The 15,449-nt window shown below is 41.1% G+C and overlaps 1 protein-coding gene across 3 annotated transcripts in view; it reads right to left on the bottom strand.

Annotated features, from left to right (window-relative positions):
- lnx1 (ligand of numb-protein X 1) overlaps nucleotides 1-3,008 on the bottom strand; it is a 32,860-nt gene extending 29,852 nt beyond the window's left edge. The window contains exon 1 of one of the 3 annotated variants that reach the window (XM_044199056.1): nucleotides 2,720-3,008. The gene's annotated coding sequence lies outside the window, so the exon portion shown is untranslated. Of the gene's footprint in view, nucleotides 1-1,659; nucleotides 1,679-2,719 lie in introns of those variants that run through there. The other 2 variants (XM_044199054.1, XM_044199055.1) reach the window with 2 other exon arrangements.
- Between the last annotated feature and the right edge of the window lie 12,441 nt (nucleotides 3,009-15,449).

Raw genomic sequence — 15,449 nt, 5'->3', positions numbered from 1 at the left:
GGGAGGGGAAGGCTAATAAGAAGAGGCTGAGCAGTCTTAACAAAGATGAACTTTCCCACTGTGAGCTTGCGGTAACATGGCTGATTCATCACACAATGTGGCACCTGCTGTGCCTGAGGTCTGGCTTGATCTATGGAGCAGAGCACTTTCATCACTACACAGGAAAAGCGAGAGACAGAGAGGGATAGAGAGAGAGAGAGGGATAGAGAGAGAGAGAGAGAGAGAAAGAGAGAGAGAGAGAGAGCAAATATCTGCCAGCAGGAGCTGAAAATGAAAAGAAAAAGTGATTTAAAATTAAAGACAATGAAAAATGAAAGTGGTTTGATTTTTTTCTCCAAGTCCTGATCTGAACAGGATAACATAATCTCCTAAAGTTTGTTGTTGTTTTCTCTCCTGGGAAACTTGTGTGTGGTGTTAAACGATAACTACACACTAACAATAAGAATATAGCAAAGGGATCAGAATGTACGCCTGTTTAGTCTTGAAACAAAATGGATGACATCTCCAGCACCCAGATACTTACAGCCTGACTGGAGCCCATTAGCCATAATAATCTGTGTTTGGAACGGAGATCACTCAAGAACAACACTTACAATACACAAATACATGTAGCAACATGTAGAGATGAGCATTTGGACACACACACACACACACACACACACACGTATGCATGCCTCTACACACCCACTCATACATACAGGCACATTCAGAGGACACGCCCGTGCCTGAGGAGCATCAGCTCTCTCTGGCTCATTTCTAATCCCTGTGACAAGATGACACCAAGTGACAAGACGAAACCTCCACAGCAGCCCTGTTGGAACGCTGCTCTTTGCTCTAGAGAGAAAATATCAGAGAGCTGATAAGCTGGACTACATATTCCTGATGTTTTATTAGTAACTACACCTGCAATCAAACATCCAAACAAGCTTGCTGCATTCTGTCCACATTTCCATTTCACTTTTGATCTCAAACTGAAAGAAAAAGCAGTGTTTAGACTGTATATCCAACGCTGAGGTAAAAGTGTTTTCTTTGTCTTTAAGCCAAATTCATGTCAAGCTTTGTTTGTTTAAGATAGCCTATGCCTTCTTCCACACATATTGAACATTTTATGTACACAGAGCTGTTGATTCACTCTCAGGTCACTCTCCTGTGATCTGAGATGACTTGACGAGGTAATAATGATACAAGGCTGTGCCAAGTCAGCTCCTTTTTCCTAACGACGGAGCTTGAAAAACAACCCAATGACAAGGTAACTGTGTCTGCGTCAGCACTCTCACTGTCCACACTGAACTGGCATGTTGCTATGTACACATCCACTCCTCATATTCAACCCGAAGAAATCAAATCATATCTGTATCAGTCAAACAAACACACCCTTGCAGCAAAAGGCAGAGTCAGGCCAAATCAGACAAAGTGGAGCACTTGCATGTGAACATAGCACAGCCTTCTTTTGCATAACTAGCTCATTAATCATTGCAGATTTTATGTTATGTGCTAAAACGTACTGATATGTCCGCACTGTGCTGAAATTCACTTGTATTTTAACTGAAAAAGAGTTCACCTAGTAATTGTAGCAGGTGTGGTCTGACCATTAACTGCTCTGTGATTCGTGTAAAAAAAAAAAAAAAAAAGAAACACAAGCACAGGGCCCACACTCACCAACACAATGCTGAACAAGAGGTTGCTCATGAACATATCAGTTCATACTCCAATAAAATAAAAAAATGATCAGGATAGCCTGCTGATACTAGATCAGCACTGCTGTTCCAGGCGGCTCAATAAACATGGACCCTGAGCACAAATGAAGATGAGGCAGACACACACAGACTCCAACACAGTCTGCTGATGTGTTCAGACATGTCCCTGAAACATTGAAAATTCCAGCAAGCCACATTCTGCAGACATCTGTTCCATAATCACACACAAAAAAAAAAACAACCTTGAAATTAACAGAAACATCAAGCAGTATTTCTACAGTATATAACAGGAAGAAATTAAGAACCGAAACTTCTCTATATTGATAATTAAGACTTAAAATTACAGTGTTTATCAGTGTTAGACAATACACACCCTATCAAGAAGATCCTCATGAGTCATTTCATTTAGAAATCTCAGGCTTTAGCCACACAGACAATATTACATAACACACTATAATTTTATATTTTTCAAATCTAGCACATCTCGTTCCATTTAGAATCAGCATATGGGATGTGGAGCACCAGAGTAATGTAATTCCTGCCCTTTCAGTAACCTCTACATAAAGCTCTTGTGTGTGTATGTTTGTGTATGCCGGCCCCTCTCTGAGTTCACAGCAATCTCCACGGTGAGTCTGAGCCAGACCTGACACCTCAGTCTGGGAGAACAGCTGCAGGCAGATGTGAAGCTCTGTGAAGTGTCTCTAATATCAGAATGGCTCACTGGATCAGCACAAACTGTTCTGAACACTAACTGAGACGCGGAGATTAGCAGTCACACACGTAGGTAACAGTAAATCTACACAGACAACATGATTATAGGCACCCTATATATCTTACACGCATGTAAAGTGGAGGTGAAAACACACTCGCACAGGGATTCAGTGCAAATAACACAGCATAGCAAAAGGCACCGGAACAATGTTTTGTAACTGCTGACAAAGTCAAAGTTTTACCATTAGAGTATTTGAGACAAGTACACTTCTAATAAAAAAATCAACTTTGAGTGGGGAAAGTGTACTTACATGACTTCATGAGCGACGTTTTCAGTAGCGCAGTTCACCTGGACAGGTAAAGCCTTGCAGAGGGTGTAACATTAAACCATTCAGAGAGGAGTTGGAGGGGAAGCAAAGGAGAGTTAAATGACTCAGTAAAGAGGACTTTGTCCCAGCCACGGAGTCTGCCGATTGGCTGCCGGTCCTCAAGTAGAGAAATGTTATCCGACTGCTGGTCTTGGGGGAATTCTACAACCCAAAGTGGTGAAGACTGCTCCTGTGTCAGCTCAGAACCTGCTCACCTCTAACAGGCCAAGGTGATCAGGAAGTGGCAGGGCAGGGGGGCGGAGCCAGAGAAAAGGTAAACAAGAGAACTGCCCAAACCTGCTCTGGGAGTTTGGGAAAAGCTGGAATTTCTTATAAAGTGGAGTGGACATGGGAAACGGAAGAATGGAGGGTTATAAAAAGCAGTTGAGACATTTTTCTAAAGTGCACCAGTACCAATGACAAACAAAACCATTTTCTTTGTAATTAAATATTGAAATGTCTTGCAAAAGGGCACCAGCAGCTTGATCTACAAGTTCTGACAGGACATCTTCTATAACACAATGAAAATTTAATAACCCACAAAACATTTTATGTACCTACATGATTGATTTCCTGCAGACCATTTGCGTAAACAGAATGACTGTGTTCTGTTCTTTAAGCAGAAAGCTTATAATCTGAGTAAATGACAACGTGTCTCAGGCTTAGATAATGCTACCATGTACTGCAAGTGCTTTAACCTGTGTACAATACAGACACTATAATGCTTGTTGCTTGTATAGGGCCTACTTTTTTTGTTGTGGTTTTGCTTCTCTATGACAATAGCTGCTATTGTAAAGCCGTGCGTGTGACTCTCGGCTTTGTACAAAAACAGTTGTTATCCTCTTTTTCAGATGTGGTTTCCCTCTCGGCTTTTCCTACCTCACACTGTTCTTTAAACCCTCGAGACTGTGAGCCACAGGTGCTCCAGACAAACACAACTGCAGACACAAAATGACGGCTTTTCGTGAGTCACTCTGTGACGCAAGCAGAGCTGAATCATTAGTTATACAATATGTGGAGAATATTCTCAAAGCATTCACGGTTGTGCCCACCTTTCTAGTCACATCCACATGATCATACATTATGACGTACACTAGTTTTTTCTTTCTTTTTTGTCATCATCTGTAATTGGGCAGAGTATATACAGACTGTATATGAGTTACTCTGCCACAGAATATCAGTGACTCAAGTGTTGCTTTACAAGTACACTGAGGAAAAATTTGTAATTTGTATAGATATTCATGTTCCGCTCGGGATGAATTGTAATAACTTTAGTGGTACTATACTATGGTTTTGGTTTTAGTTAAATAATACAAAAATAATGACATTCCCATCAGCCTCAGCTGTACTTTGTGTTTAGTGCTAATTAGCAAATGTTAGCATGCTAACACACTAAACTAAGATGGTGAACATGGTAAACATACCTAAAAAAAAAGTCAGCATGTTAGCACTGTCATTGTGAACATGTCAGCATGCTACTGTCCACCACTGTGCCTAAGTACAGCCTCACAGACCTGCTAGCATGGCTGTAGACTGAAGCCCCATTAAAAGAGAACAACAAGCAACTCTTCCTAAAAAAAAAGCCATGTTAAAATACAAGGACGCTGGGGGGTGTTCACTGTGCTCCCCTGTAATTTAACTAATCGTTCCAGACGGCATTTTAACCATGGTGAAATTACAGGAAATAGGCCTATTTGCTGGTGTTTACATGTTTCGACTTCCTCCATTTTTACACAAAAGTCATATTTCACACTGATTCAAAATTTAAAAAAGCAGAACAAGCAACTCCTCCCAAAAAAACCACAACATGACGCTGGGGGGTAGAAACCAGCGTGTTTGCCAAAAAACAGTAGGTAATTGTGGCTGTGATTATTACTGGGCTGGGGGTAAAAAGATTACTCACATATGTGCTCTGGACAGGATTAAAATCATTGACCAGCACAGGTAATGTTAAAATCATCCTACCAACTGTAAAGAAAGATATCCAGCCCGAATAGGGCTTTTTGTTTAAATGACAAATTCTGAGGTAATCAAAATGAACAGGAGATGTATTTTTAAAAAGTGGGCAAACCTGTCAAGTAACATGATAAATTCAAAGGCAATTTGTTTTATTTGCTTGTGATTTAAAATTTTCCTGACATTCATCACTCATAACACATGCAGCATCAAGGTGGTGTTTTGTTTAGTGCATTTTCATTTCTTGGTAAATTTTATTTCCGTTTCAGTTCATATATCACTAACAGCCTTCCTGCAACAAGTGTGTTGTTTACAGGAACAGAAACTCTTGACGAAGAGTTAAAGGTATTTGTCGTATATCTTCACGCTCACTGAACAATCAGGCTGAGAATAGTCTCTTCACTGGATGAGTGAGGGTTGATGAAGAAGAAACGGTAGAGCAGTTCCTTGTGACCTTTACAGCTGTCATATCACTCCCACTTCCTTTCCACATGACCACTCTTCTCCTCTCTTCTCTTCTTGACTCTGATGAACAGCATAATATAGCAGGATGAGCTAACTGCTAGCTGACTGAAATGTCCATGAAATAGTTATTTTGCTCAATTATATGGCGTGTTTTACTACAGTGATTCAAAGGTTTTGGATTTCTTGAACTCTTAAGTTCTCTTTGAAGTGCAGAGTTGAACCTGCATCCTGTTTCATTTCTGCTGAGTCCTCAGCTCCCTGCTGCTGGAGTTTATCTAAACACTGTGGTGCAGGTGAAACCAATCTCTCCCTGTCTCTCTAGGATATTCTCTCTTTTCTCTTATTTCTTTCTCTCTCACACACACTCACATACGCCAAACACACTTTCCTGCTCCCTCTTTCTCTTCCCAGCTTAGCTGTGCTTCACATTCCTCTGACACACTTTCCTCTAAGTCCCCGGCAGTGATTTGAATTCAGATGGCAGATGAGAACGTAAAAGAACCGGCTGATACAAAGACAGGGAATGTTTCCCTTTTAAGTCAAATTTTGAAATACCCTTCATCGGTTTCTCTTTCTATCCATTCTCATGTGGCAGTGAAAGGTCGGCCGTCTCTCTTCCTTCCACACAGCATCCATATTTCATGGTACCAATGCAAATGCTCTTCGTAGCATGAATACAGAAGAGGGAAACGGAAGGTCATCAAATAGAAACAACCAAACCGGCTCCGCAGTCACCACGGAGATGGCCTCCTTCTTGTCTTGTTCTAATCTTCAATCATTCAACACAAACTGTGTGTGGATGCAGGTGTGAGTCTATGCAGATGCATGTGCTTGGGTGTTGTGAGCGTACATTTGGGGGTCAATACAAGATAAAAGCAAGGTTTGTCAAACACAAAAGAAAATCATGCTCAGCCTTTGTCTGTTTAAAAAGGGCAATGATTTAGCCTCAGCCGGCCCTCACCAACTGTATTTAGATAAAACGCTACCTTGAGTCTTTTCTGTACTTAGTAATCATATTGAACTATGCTACCGTATAATGTAGCCACTACATTTATAATATATTTATACTCCTCTACCTCCACTAAGCCTGATGCTTGCTGTATTTTAGTAATTAATATTAATTCTGCACTGCAGATTTGTTGTAAGTATGACAATGACTTATAATTCTGAGTTAATCTGAATTTACAATATCAAGAAAAGGCTGCAAGGAGTGCACACTCCAGAATCTTCACTGGATGAGTGAGGGTTGATGAAGAAAGATTCCAGTATCTGTCAACCTGGGTGTTATTCGATTTTTGATCACTATGACTACTGATAACAATTTATTCACCACCTTTGTTGTAGAGATTTGGGAAATGCAGATGGCAGTAAGAACAGCAATGGCACGGAACGTTAGCCTTTCTTAAAAAAAAACAACAACCTCTAGTGTGATAGGAATTATCACACTAAATTTTGCTTGTGTGTATGTTAGAGAAGCTGTAGCAAACATGAAAAGATGGTTGAAATTCCACAATGTGCAGTTTTTAGCCATGCTGTCCACCACTTTGGTCCAAACTGAAATAGCTCAACAACTATTGGATGGATTACCATGAAATTTGAATGAATCCTAATGACTTTAGTGATCCCCTTACTTTTCCTCTAGGGCCACCATCGGGTCAAAATTGTAATTTGTCCAATACTTTGATTTATGACATTCCCATCAGCCTCAGCTGTACTTTGCGTTTAGTGCCAATTAGCTACTGTTAGCATGCTAACATGCTAAACTAAGATGGTGAATATAGTAAACATTATATCTGCATCACATCAGCATGTCTGCATAGTCATTGTGAGCATATTAGCATGCTGATCAATGAGTAAGTGTTTTCCAAGTCTTTACACTGGAAATGTTATCATGACCAATATTTGATAGTAATTAGTTATAGTAATTTGATTAGACAAGACTTCTACGATGGCACTGACTGTACAGGTAAAACTTGCTTCATTAATGAATCATCTTGTTGAGTTCATACTTCCTTTATCTATGTGACAAGATATGGCTATTTTTAGATTTAGTTTGTTGGGGAGGTTTACCCCAACTGGGTTGGTACAATAGGCAAACAAAGGTAATGCTTTTAGACTTGGTCCCTATGTAATTATTCAGCAGCCTGAATGAAAAACACTCAGCACTTCACCCTCTTTGCACTGCAGGCAAATGACGCACATTCATACATGGCTGAAAAAAGAAACAGTCCTCTTTCCTGCAATCTCACTTTGCCATCTAACTGAGTCAAACACTTTCAATATCTGTTGGTAATCTTCAGCTACCTAATTCAAGGTGGAATCTGAAATACACAAGTGCTCCTGTCTCATGTTGTTTCCCTCGCCCTTTCACTCTCTACAGTAATAGAATGTGGCTTTCCATCACTCCCAGAGCCACACATACAAACATATGCAATTCACTTTCACCTATATGCGCACACAAAAAACACCACATGTCATCCATTAGTGTCTGTCTTGACACCCTGCCACCTACCCAAACCCCACCCTCCTCTAATGCACTTCAGTCTGGAGCCACACACTGAGACAAGACATCAGAAAGGGTGAGTTTTGGGGCATTTTCATCATGTTGGCACTTCTCATTTACCACTGCTAGTCTCATTTGCACAAAAAGGCAGGCATAGTGATAAAGTAGGGCAGTCGATTTTAATTTCCCCAGCTCTGACAAAATAATATGGGGAAATAATGATGTATTCAATAAGACATTAGTCTAGGGGAAAGTGCCTCATAGGGGTGCAAAACATGCATGCCTGTGTGCTTGTGCAGATCTGACAGCTGCTTTATATTCTCAATAGTAGTTATCACTGGTGTGAACATCATCATTCAAAGTGCATGGGATGGATAGTGTTATTTGTTATAATGCTATTTGTCAAATGTCAAAGTGACACCAAGCCAGATTGTAACAAAAGGGGCAGACATTTGTACATGTGGGACAAGAGGGACAGATGCTGAGCAGAATGCAGAACAAGAAGTGAGGAAGAGACAAATGAAAGAGGGCAGAGAGAGAGAAACAGAGAGAGAGAGAGAGAGAGAGAGAGAGAGAGAGAGAGAGAGAGAAAGAGAGAGAGAGAGAGAGAGATATGAAGCGAGTGGAACTGGTGGTCTGAGTCTCAGGAGGGAAGCAGAGCGTTGCTGTTCCAGCAGGTAACACAGCTAACGCCAGCCAGCAAATGAAGATGAATGCACTTAATCTCTCTCCTGCCAAAACTACACCTTAGCATTGAGACACACACTCACACGCAGACACCTAAAGGCCTTCATACACACAAAATAGCCATCAATCTAACATAGGCTTCACTGCTAAAATGTTTACATTTTACATTCATTTCAATGATTCTGCCACTAAGTGAACAATAGTTTTTTTGTGACTGCTTATAAAAGCCCGGTAGTGTGTGTGTGTGTGTGTATTTGTATGTGGGAACGAAGTGTGTGTCGAAGGAAAACTAGAGCAGGGCCACAGATGCTTGACAGCGGGACAGTCTCATTATCCTGGTCCAATGTGAGAGGCTACCAGCGACCTCTGCCAACCCCGTATGTCACTCAGAAGTTGCCTTTGGCAACAGCACATTAGCCTGATTGGCTGTGGGTACTGTGACAGGAGAAGGCTGATTAAAATGTCTTACAGTGTGAGAAATAACATTGAGAATATGTGCAAAAAAGTTTGGATTTTATCTAGAACCAACAATGTTCAGTTGACCTATTATATGTGGGTGAACATGGAGCATTCAATACTCCCTTTGATCGTTCCGGGATTTTTAACAACTGCATGTAAACTGCAAAGATCAGTCACTCTGTTGAATCCCCCTTAACCCCGCTCATATCCCAGACCCTGACAAGCCCTCGATCTCCCACTCGATCTCCCAGCAGGACCTTGCCTCTGAAGATTTGTGAAAACACACTCAGTCCATTGAGAATAGATGGCAAGTGGAGAGCGGCCATGGTCTAATTTCCCATGACATTTACATTAGGATCTGTGTGGAGACTGCTTCCCCGTATCACCTTAATGTCATCTCCAATCAGGAAAACCCTATCCTGAAAAATGTAATTTCATCCCCCTCCCATTCTGTCCATCTTTCAAAATGTTAGTAATGGTTATGTAAAAGTCGGGTCAGGTTTCAGCATACAGTAAAAAGAGGCCTGTTAGGGCCCATGTTGGTCTTGCGCCAATCATTTCATAGTATTTTGGAGTGATTAAATTGGGCTTATGATGCAACAGTCCAGATGACCAGGACTTACAAGAATGTGAACAGACGGAGTCATTCATCACAGCCGTAATCCTCTCATCCTTTTATTAGACAGTCACTCCACTCCGCTGCCATGCAACTCTGAATCCACATGCATGAGCCCCTAGCATGGAAACAACACACAGTCAGTGATGATGATGCAGAAATGCACAAAAGCAGGTACAAAAGCAAAAACCTGCAAAAGAAGATACTAGGCTGAGGGCCTGTTTCTGTTTAGTGTTTCTGAAAGCAAACATCATTTTGGGAAGGACTGTTGAGTGCTGAATGAATTAAGCTTTATAAATATTCACAAATCTCTCCTCCTCTCGCTCTGTGATCGCTTATCTGCACGTCCAAAAAGCCTTAGATCTTTGCAGGCGCTAACTTCCAAAGGGGCTCTAAAAACTTATTAGTGCAGTGAAATTCAACATTATTTGTTTATTTGTTGAGAAAAACATTCATGTATCCAGAATGAGACAGAATGAAACTTGCTGGGAACATGTTGAACCAAATCACATTAATCTGAAATCATAATCATTATGAGATCAGTGAATTGTTCTGTCTGGGTGTTCTGACATCCATTTGTGACGGTCATTATTTCTGTCTGTCTGTTGCCATGGAAATAGGTTTCTAAATTCGTGCTTGTTGTTACCACATTGATACCTGGTGCAGGTTTGTTTTCTGCCCCCATGTTTTCTGACTGATGGTTTTGCATGTCTGTGAAGCCTCTTGCTACTGCTGCAGTATTTCTGTGTTGTATTGATTTTCACTGTACACTGCTTGTCTCTCCTTGTTGCTATAGTGGAGTCTGATGTGTTGCTCTGGCCATTGTTCTTACTGCTCCAGTCACAGCAGCTGCTCTGCTCTTAAGCCGGCCACCAGTGGGTAACTCAGTCTTTGAAGTGAAGCATCTTGATGGCTCTCATTCAGCCTCGGGGCTTAGCTTTACAACTTCACATTGACCCGGACAACAGCCATGTCAAAGAAATACTGCAGAAGGAATGATATCATACCTGTTTGTAGGACAGCGTGTACACTGTAGGATCTATACATGTATTACTACACTAGAACTGCTTTTAATACTACCACTACCACTATTAAATGCTATCAGTATGTTTAGTGCTTTCTTTGACAAACTCATATAACTAATGCCGGAGCCAACATACTATTATGTGCCTTCAGTATATACAATAACAGGTATGTGGACATTATATCATAAATGTTAACCTAATCCAATACAGCAACCCATCAAATATTACCATAGAAAGAGAGTGATTAAACAGTATTAAGCAGCGTTATTTTTGCAGTGGTGGAAGAAGTATTCAAATCCTTTATTTAAAGAAATAGTTTGACCTTTTGGGAAATATGCTTAGTTGCTGTCTTGCTACGAGTTAGATGAGAAGATTGATTCATTCTGGTAAATATATATGTGCTGGCCGCAAGCAGAAACTTCCTGAAATCTCTGCTCACGATGACAGCAAGACTTCAACATTATCATTCATTTGGAGTCATGTTACCATCATGTCCCCTTGCTAATGTAGGTCCATTATTCACTCTCCTTATAGCTCTGTTTTTGGTCTCCACCAGCTCCTGAAGGAAATATCTTGCTCCTTAGCCGCTAAATGCTCCACTATGTTCAACAGCTAGTCCCTAACTTTGGTAACCGTTAACTGCCTGCTGCGGCCAAAAACAATACAATGAGAGCAGTGAGAGTGAACCAAAACAGTAAGGTTAAGGGGCCAGAAAACCAAAACGATTAGCTGAAAAACACTAAAATGCTCCCTAGAGCTGAGGGGAAGTGCAGAAATCAATTGATAATTCTCTCTGGTCTCTGAGTGAGTCCTTTCACGTACAAGTAGTCATGTGATGTAAAATATTGATTATAGCAGCTTTAATGCATAACATGAGTAACATTTTATTGTTGGAGTTGGTTGAGATGGAGCTAATATTAACTACTTTATAGTGTGTTGGGTAATTTAATCTTGCATTATATTTTAGCTCATCATACGTTTTGTATGTGAAATCTGAATCTGCAAAGTAACTAGTTACTATAGCTGTCAAATAAATGTAGTGGAGTAGAAGACAATATCTGACTGTGAAAGGTAGCGCAGTAAAAGTATGAATTAGCACAAAATAGAAACACTTAAATAAAGTACAAGTTCCTCAGAATTGTACTTGTACAATACTGTAGTTTGTAGATCAGATTGCATTCTGCATTCAAAAATAAGCATAGATATGAATCAACACCTCTGACAGTAAAAATCATTCACTGGAGGACTTTTGTTTTACATGCTATGCTATGATACTGTGAAGGTGTTTGATATTGTGTTCCCCCCCTGTAAGCCTCAAGCAGCATTAGACCCATCTGAGGATAATCTATAAACTATATTACTGAATGTTTAATCCAGCTTTCATGTGAAAATCTTGCCCTCTTTTTCTTCAGTGTACAGCATAAGACTTTTTCACAGGATTCTGCAACAACGTGTGTTCTTGTGTGTCCTGTACAGAGTGAACAGTGTTACCAATATGTGCAAGACACACACGGTGGATACGGTTTTCATAACCTCAGGGTGACATAAGATATTCAAGTGGCACTGCCCAAGCTTCTGTGAAAAGCTTAGCAGAAACAGGGTCAGAGTCAGATAAAGAATAACAGTATTTTAAATCTGAAGTTTATTATGATGTGGGGGAGACTGAGGAGGAGAGCTGCTGTGTAAAAGCAAGAGAGAAAGCCGACATGGCTAATAAAAGGAGGAGGAGAGGACGGGGAGGGCAGTGAGAGACTGAAGGCTTTGAAGCCAAACGACTGGTTCACGGAATAGAGGGAGGAGGGAGGAGACGGTGAGATGAGCGTGAGGAAAACAGAGCCAGAGATTAATAGATGTGTGTAAAATAAGACTCCTCCACCAGCAGGAAGGCCAGGAGTGACACTTAGGTCACAATTGGAGCTTTGCCTCTCTTTCTGTCCCTTCCTCCCCTCTCTCTGTCTCCTCCCTCTCCTGTGTTCTTTCCAACACCAGCTCCTTTCATCCCTCTCCTCCTCATCCCTTTCCCTCTGGTCCCCATTCTCCCCTCTCTTTCCCTCCCTCCCTCCCTCCCTCGACCTCCCCTGCGGCTGTCCTGTGACGTTGAGCAGACGTGGAGGTTAGCATCACTGAGAGGATGGAGGGGAAGGCGCGAAAGGGGGCTTAAAGTGGGAGGGGGCTCAGACATAAATAGAAACTGACCTATCATGAACACACACTGGCAGCTACCAAACATTAACGCACAGGCAGACGGAATTTAACCAACGCAAACACACACATTTCTGTATTTAGCAAGGATACATACTGTATTAACATAATCTCTTTTCTGTGTATTTTTGTAGGAGGATTAAAATAAAATGCCAACTACTGTAAGCTTAACAGAGTATGATGTCCCTGGTAATTCAGGGAACTGATGTCCTCTCCTCAGATGGCTACTCTCTTGCCAGTCTCTCTCTCTCTCTCTTCGACAAGTAGAGGTGTAATCAGACATCTCAGGTTTGCCCAGCATGGGTGTGCTCTGCTTTATCTGCCAGCAGTCCTGTGCTGCACAGTGACAGAGGAAGGTTGATACAGAACAGAGGCATTCAGCCAAACCACTGGCAGACAAGACAAGAGAGGACACACACACTCATACAGACCAAAGGGATTGCCTGCAATGGATAAATGACGAACAGAATTAGATTTTCAGCTATTTCGTCTGTTTTAAGCCACCCCATGGTGAATTTAAATTTAAAGTGGTCTATTAATGTCAGAGTAGGTGAAAGAGTGAATAACAAAGGGGTCCTTGGGCTGTTGGTAATCCCATTTAGGTGGCCCTAATCCCATGGTATAGATGGATTGAGCTCGGTAGACTGTACTAGATGCTAATGACGAAGCATATTGACTGTGGCGAAGGCCTATTTTTAAACTGAAAATGTTACATAATTAAGAGTGGATCGATAAGTCAATTGAAGGAGAAAGCGGAACAGTGACCTAGCCCACATATAAACATGTTAACAACCCCCAAAGAAGCTGTGTGCATGCGCTCTCTTTTCATCACCATAAGCACCCTCTCTCTCCCTCACACACACACACACACACACACACACAAATATGCAGACACACACGAGAACAAACATTCCTGCTCATTAGTATTATGCACTGAGCAGCCAGAAAGAAAGGGTAACTTTAATTTGTGCGTCTACATATTCACTGGCTGCTCGTAGCAACACAAGAAGGAGCAGGGAAGTGGCCTCAGACCAATAAAAGGGAAGCAGTGAACTGGTGAGGTAGTACTGATTGAATTCATTTCATTCTCTTATGTCATTTTTGTTAGAAGAAAAAAGCATCTGGGTTCAGTCATTATGCATATTATGCTAAATTATTTAAATGAAAGCAATGAGCAGCTCCACTTTGTGTTGTGTAGTACTCTGTTTCAGTCATTTGAAAATGGAGTGTTATTGACAGTGTTATTCCTACTGTGACAACAAAATGATTATGTAAGAGTGGTTATGGTGAAAAGGTAACACATTGCAGACAGTTGTAACACAGCATGCAGTTAGTTAGAGATGCACAGTCTCTCATGTCTTGCTATTGATTTGAGTTGCACTGCTGTAAGCAAAGCTTTGTTGAGGTTTCTAGTCCACCGTGCATTATGTCTGCAGTAAAAATGGATTCGAGTTTCTATGAGCTTAATGATACAGCTTGGGTGTCACTGCGACAATATTCATTTAGGTAATACACTGCATGACCTTTACCGTATTTACCTTTAGTGCAAAGTTCAACATTTTCGTTTGTCGCTTATTAGCATATTTGTGCTAAGCTAGCGGTTAGCTTAGCTTGGCACAAAGATTGGAAACAGCTAACCTGACTCTGTCAAAATCTAACAGAATCTACCAGCACTTTGGTAGCAAGTGTGACCTTGCTTTGCCTTGAGTCTCTACTGGTTGCTTGGCAACTACTCAGAGCTAAGAAATACTCCCGCCCACGATCCCCCGCAAAATGGCAAATTGTTGCTTTACACTTTGGTTTTTGTATGGGTTAAACAAACGAGATATAATGTGTTAATTAGGTAGCTTTAAAGGTGCTGATAGGTGGATTTTGTTACCTTTGGAGCCAGGCTACCTGTTTCCAGTCTTTGTGCTAACCTAAGCTAACTGGCTGCTGTAGCATTATATTTAACAGACAGCCACGAGAGTGGTATCGATCTTCTCATCTAACTCTCCACCAGAAAGTGAATAAGCGTATTTCCCAAAATGTCAAACTAGTCCTTTAAGATATAAAAAAAATATATTTTAGACACAGAGATTGTATGGATAAAACAGCTGTATGGTCTTAAAACCTCAGCAAAGAATGAACTCTCTAGCACAATTTCCAAGTGTGATCTGAAAACTGCAACATTAACAGCAGCTGCAGTTGAAACTTAATGGATAGAGCTAGGCCTGCAGACAGCATACTGTATGTTTGACACTGGCTCTACACATTTAATACCTTAAACCCAATCATATATACATGTTAAATGAGCCAGTTGGTGAATCTCTGATAACACATGCACTGTATATGCAGTATTCCTGATAAATCTCTCTAAACAGCTCAGCTCAGTTAAAAAATGCAGTTACCATCACTTCAAAGTGATGGAGTTAGGACAGTGTGGTAGTGTACTGCTGCTGGAGTCATCAAGATGCAACTTCAGCCAGCACACAGTATTTAGCTCTAATGAGCCTCTGACTTTGAGGCACATCAATGAGGTGCCTCATTCATAATAAAGAGCTTCAGTCCTGCGGGCAGCAGCTAAATGAACTAGGACTGAATGCAAGCAAACAGTTTAGCCTGCTCCCTCAGCTCGGCGAGCATTGACTGTGATAATTAACCACACAGCTAAAATCCAGAGAGGTCTGATCATACTGTAGGTAGCTTAGCAGACACCGGAGACACGGGCTGGCAATGTGAACATCTGATGCAGTCAAATTAGGTTAGGAGATGACAATC

Source organism: Siniperca chuatsi, linkage group LG6, assembly GCF_020085105.1.
Source record: "Siniperca chuatsi isolate FFG_IHB_CAS linkage group LG6, ASM2008510v1, whole genome shotgun sequence".
Taxonomy (NCBI): Eukaryota; Metazoa; Chordata; class Actinopteri; order Centrarchiformes; family Sinipercidae; genus Siniperca; species Siniperca chuatsi.
The sequence above is the reverse complement of the archived record's forward strand: the minus strand, read 5'-3'. Positions and strand labels throughout refer to the sequence as shown.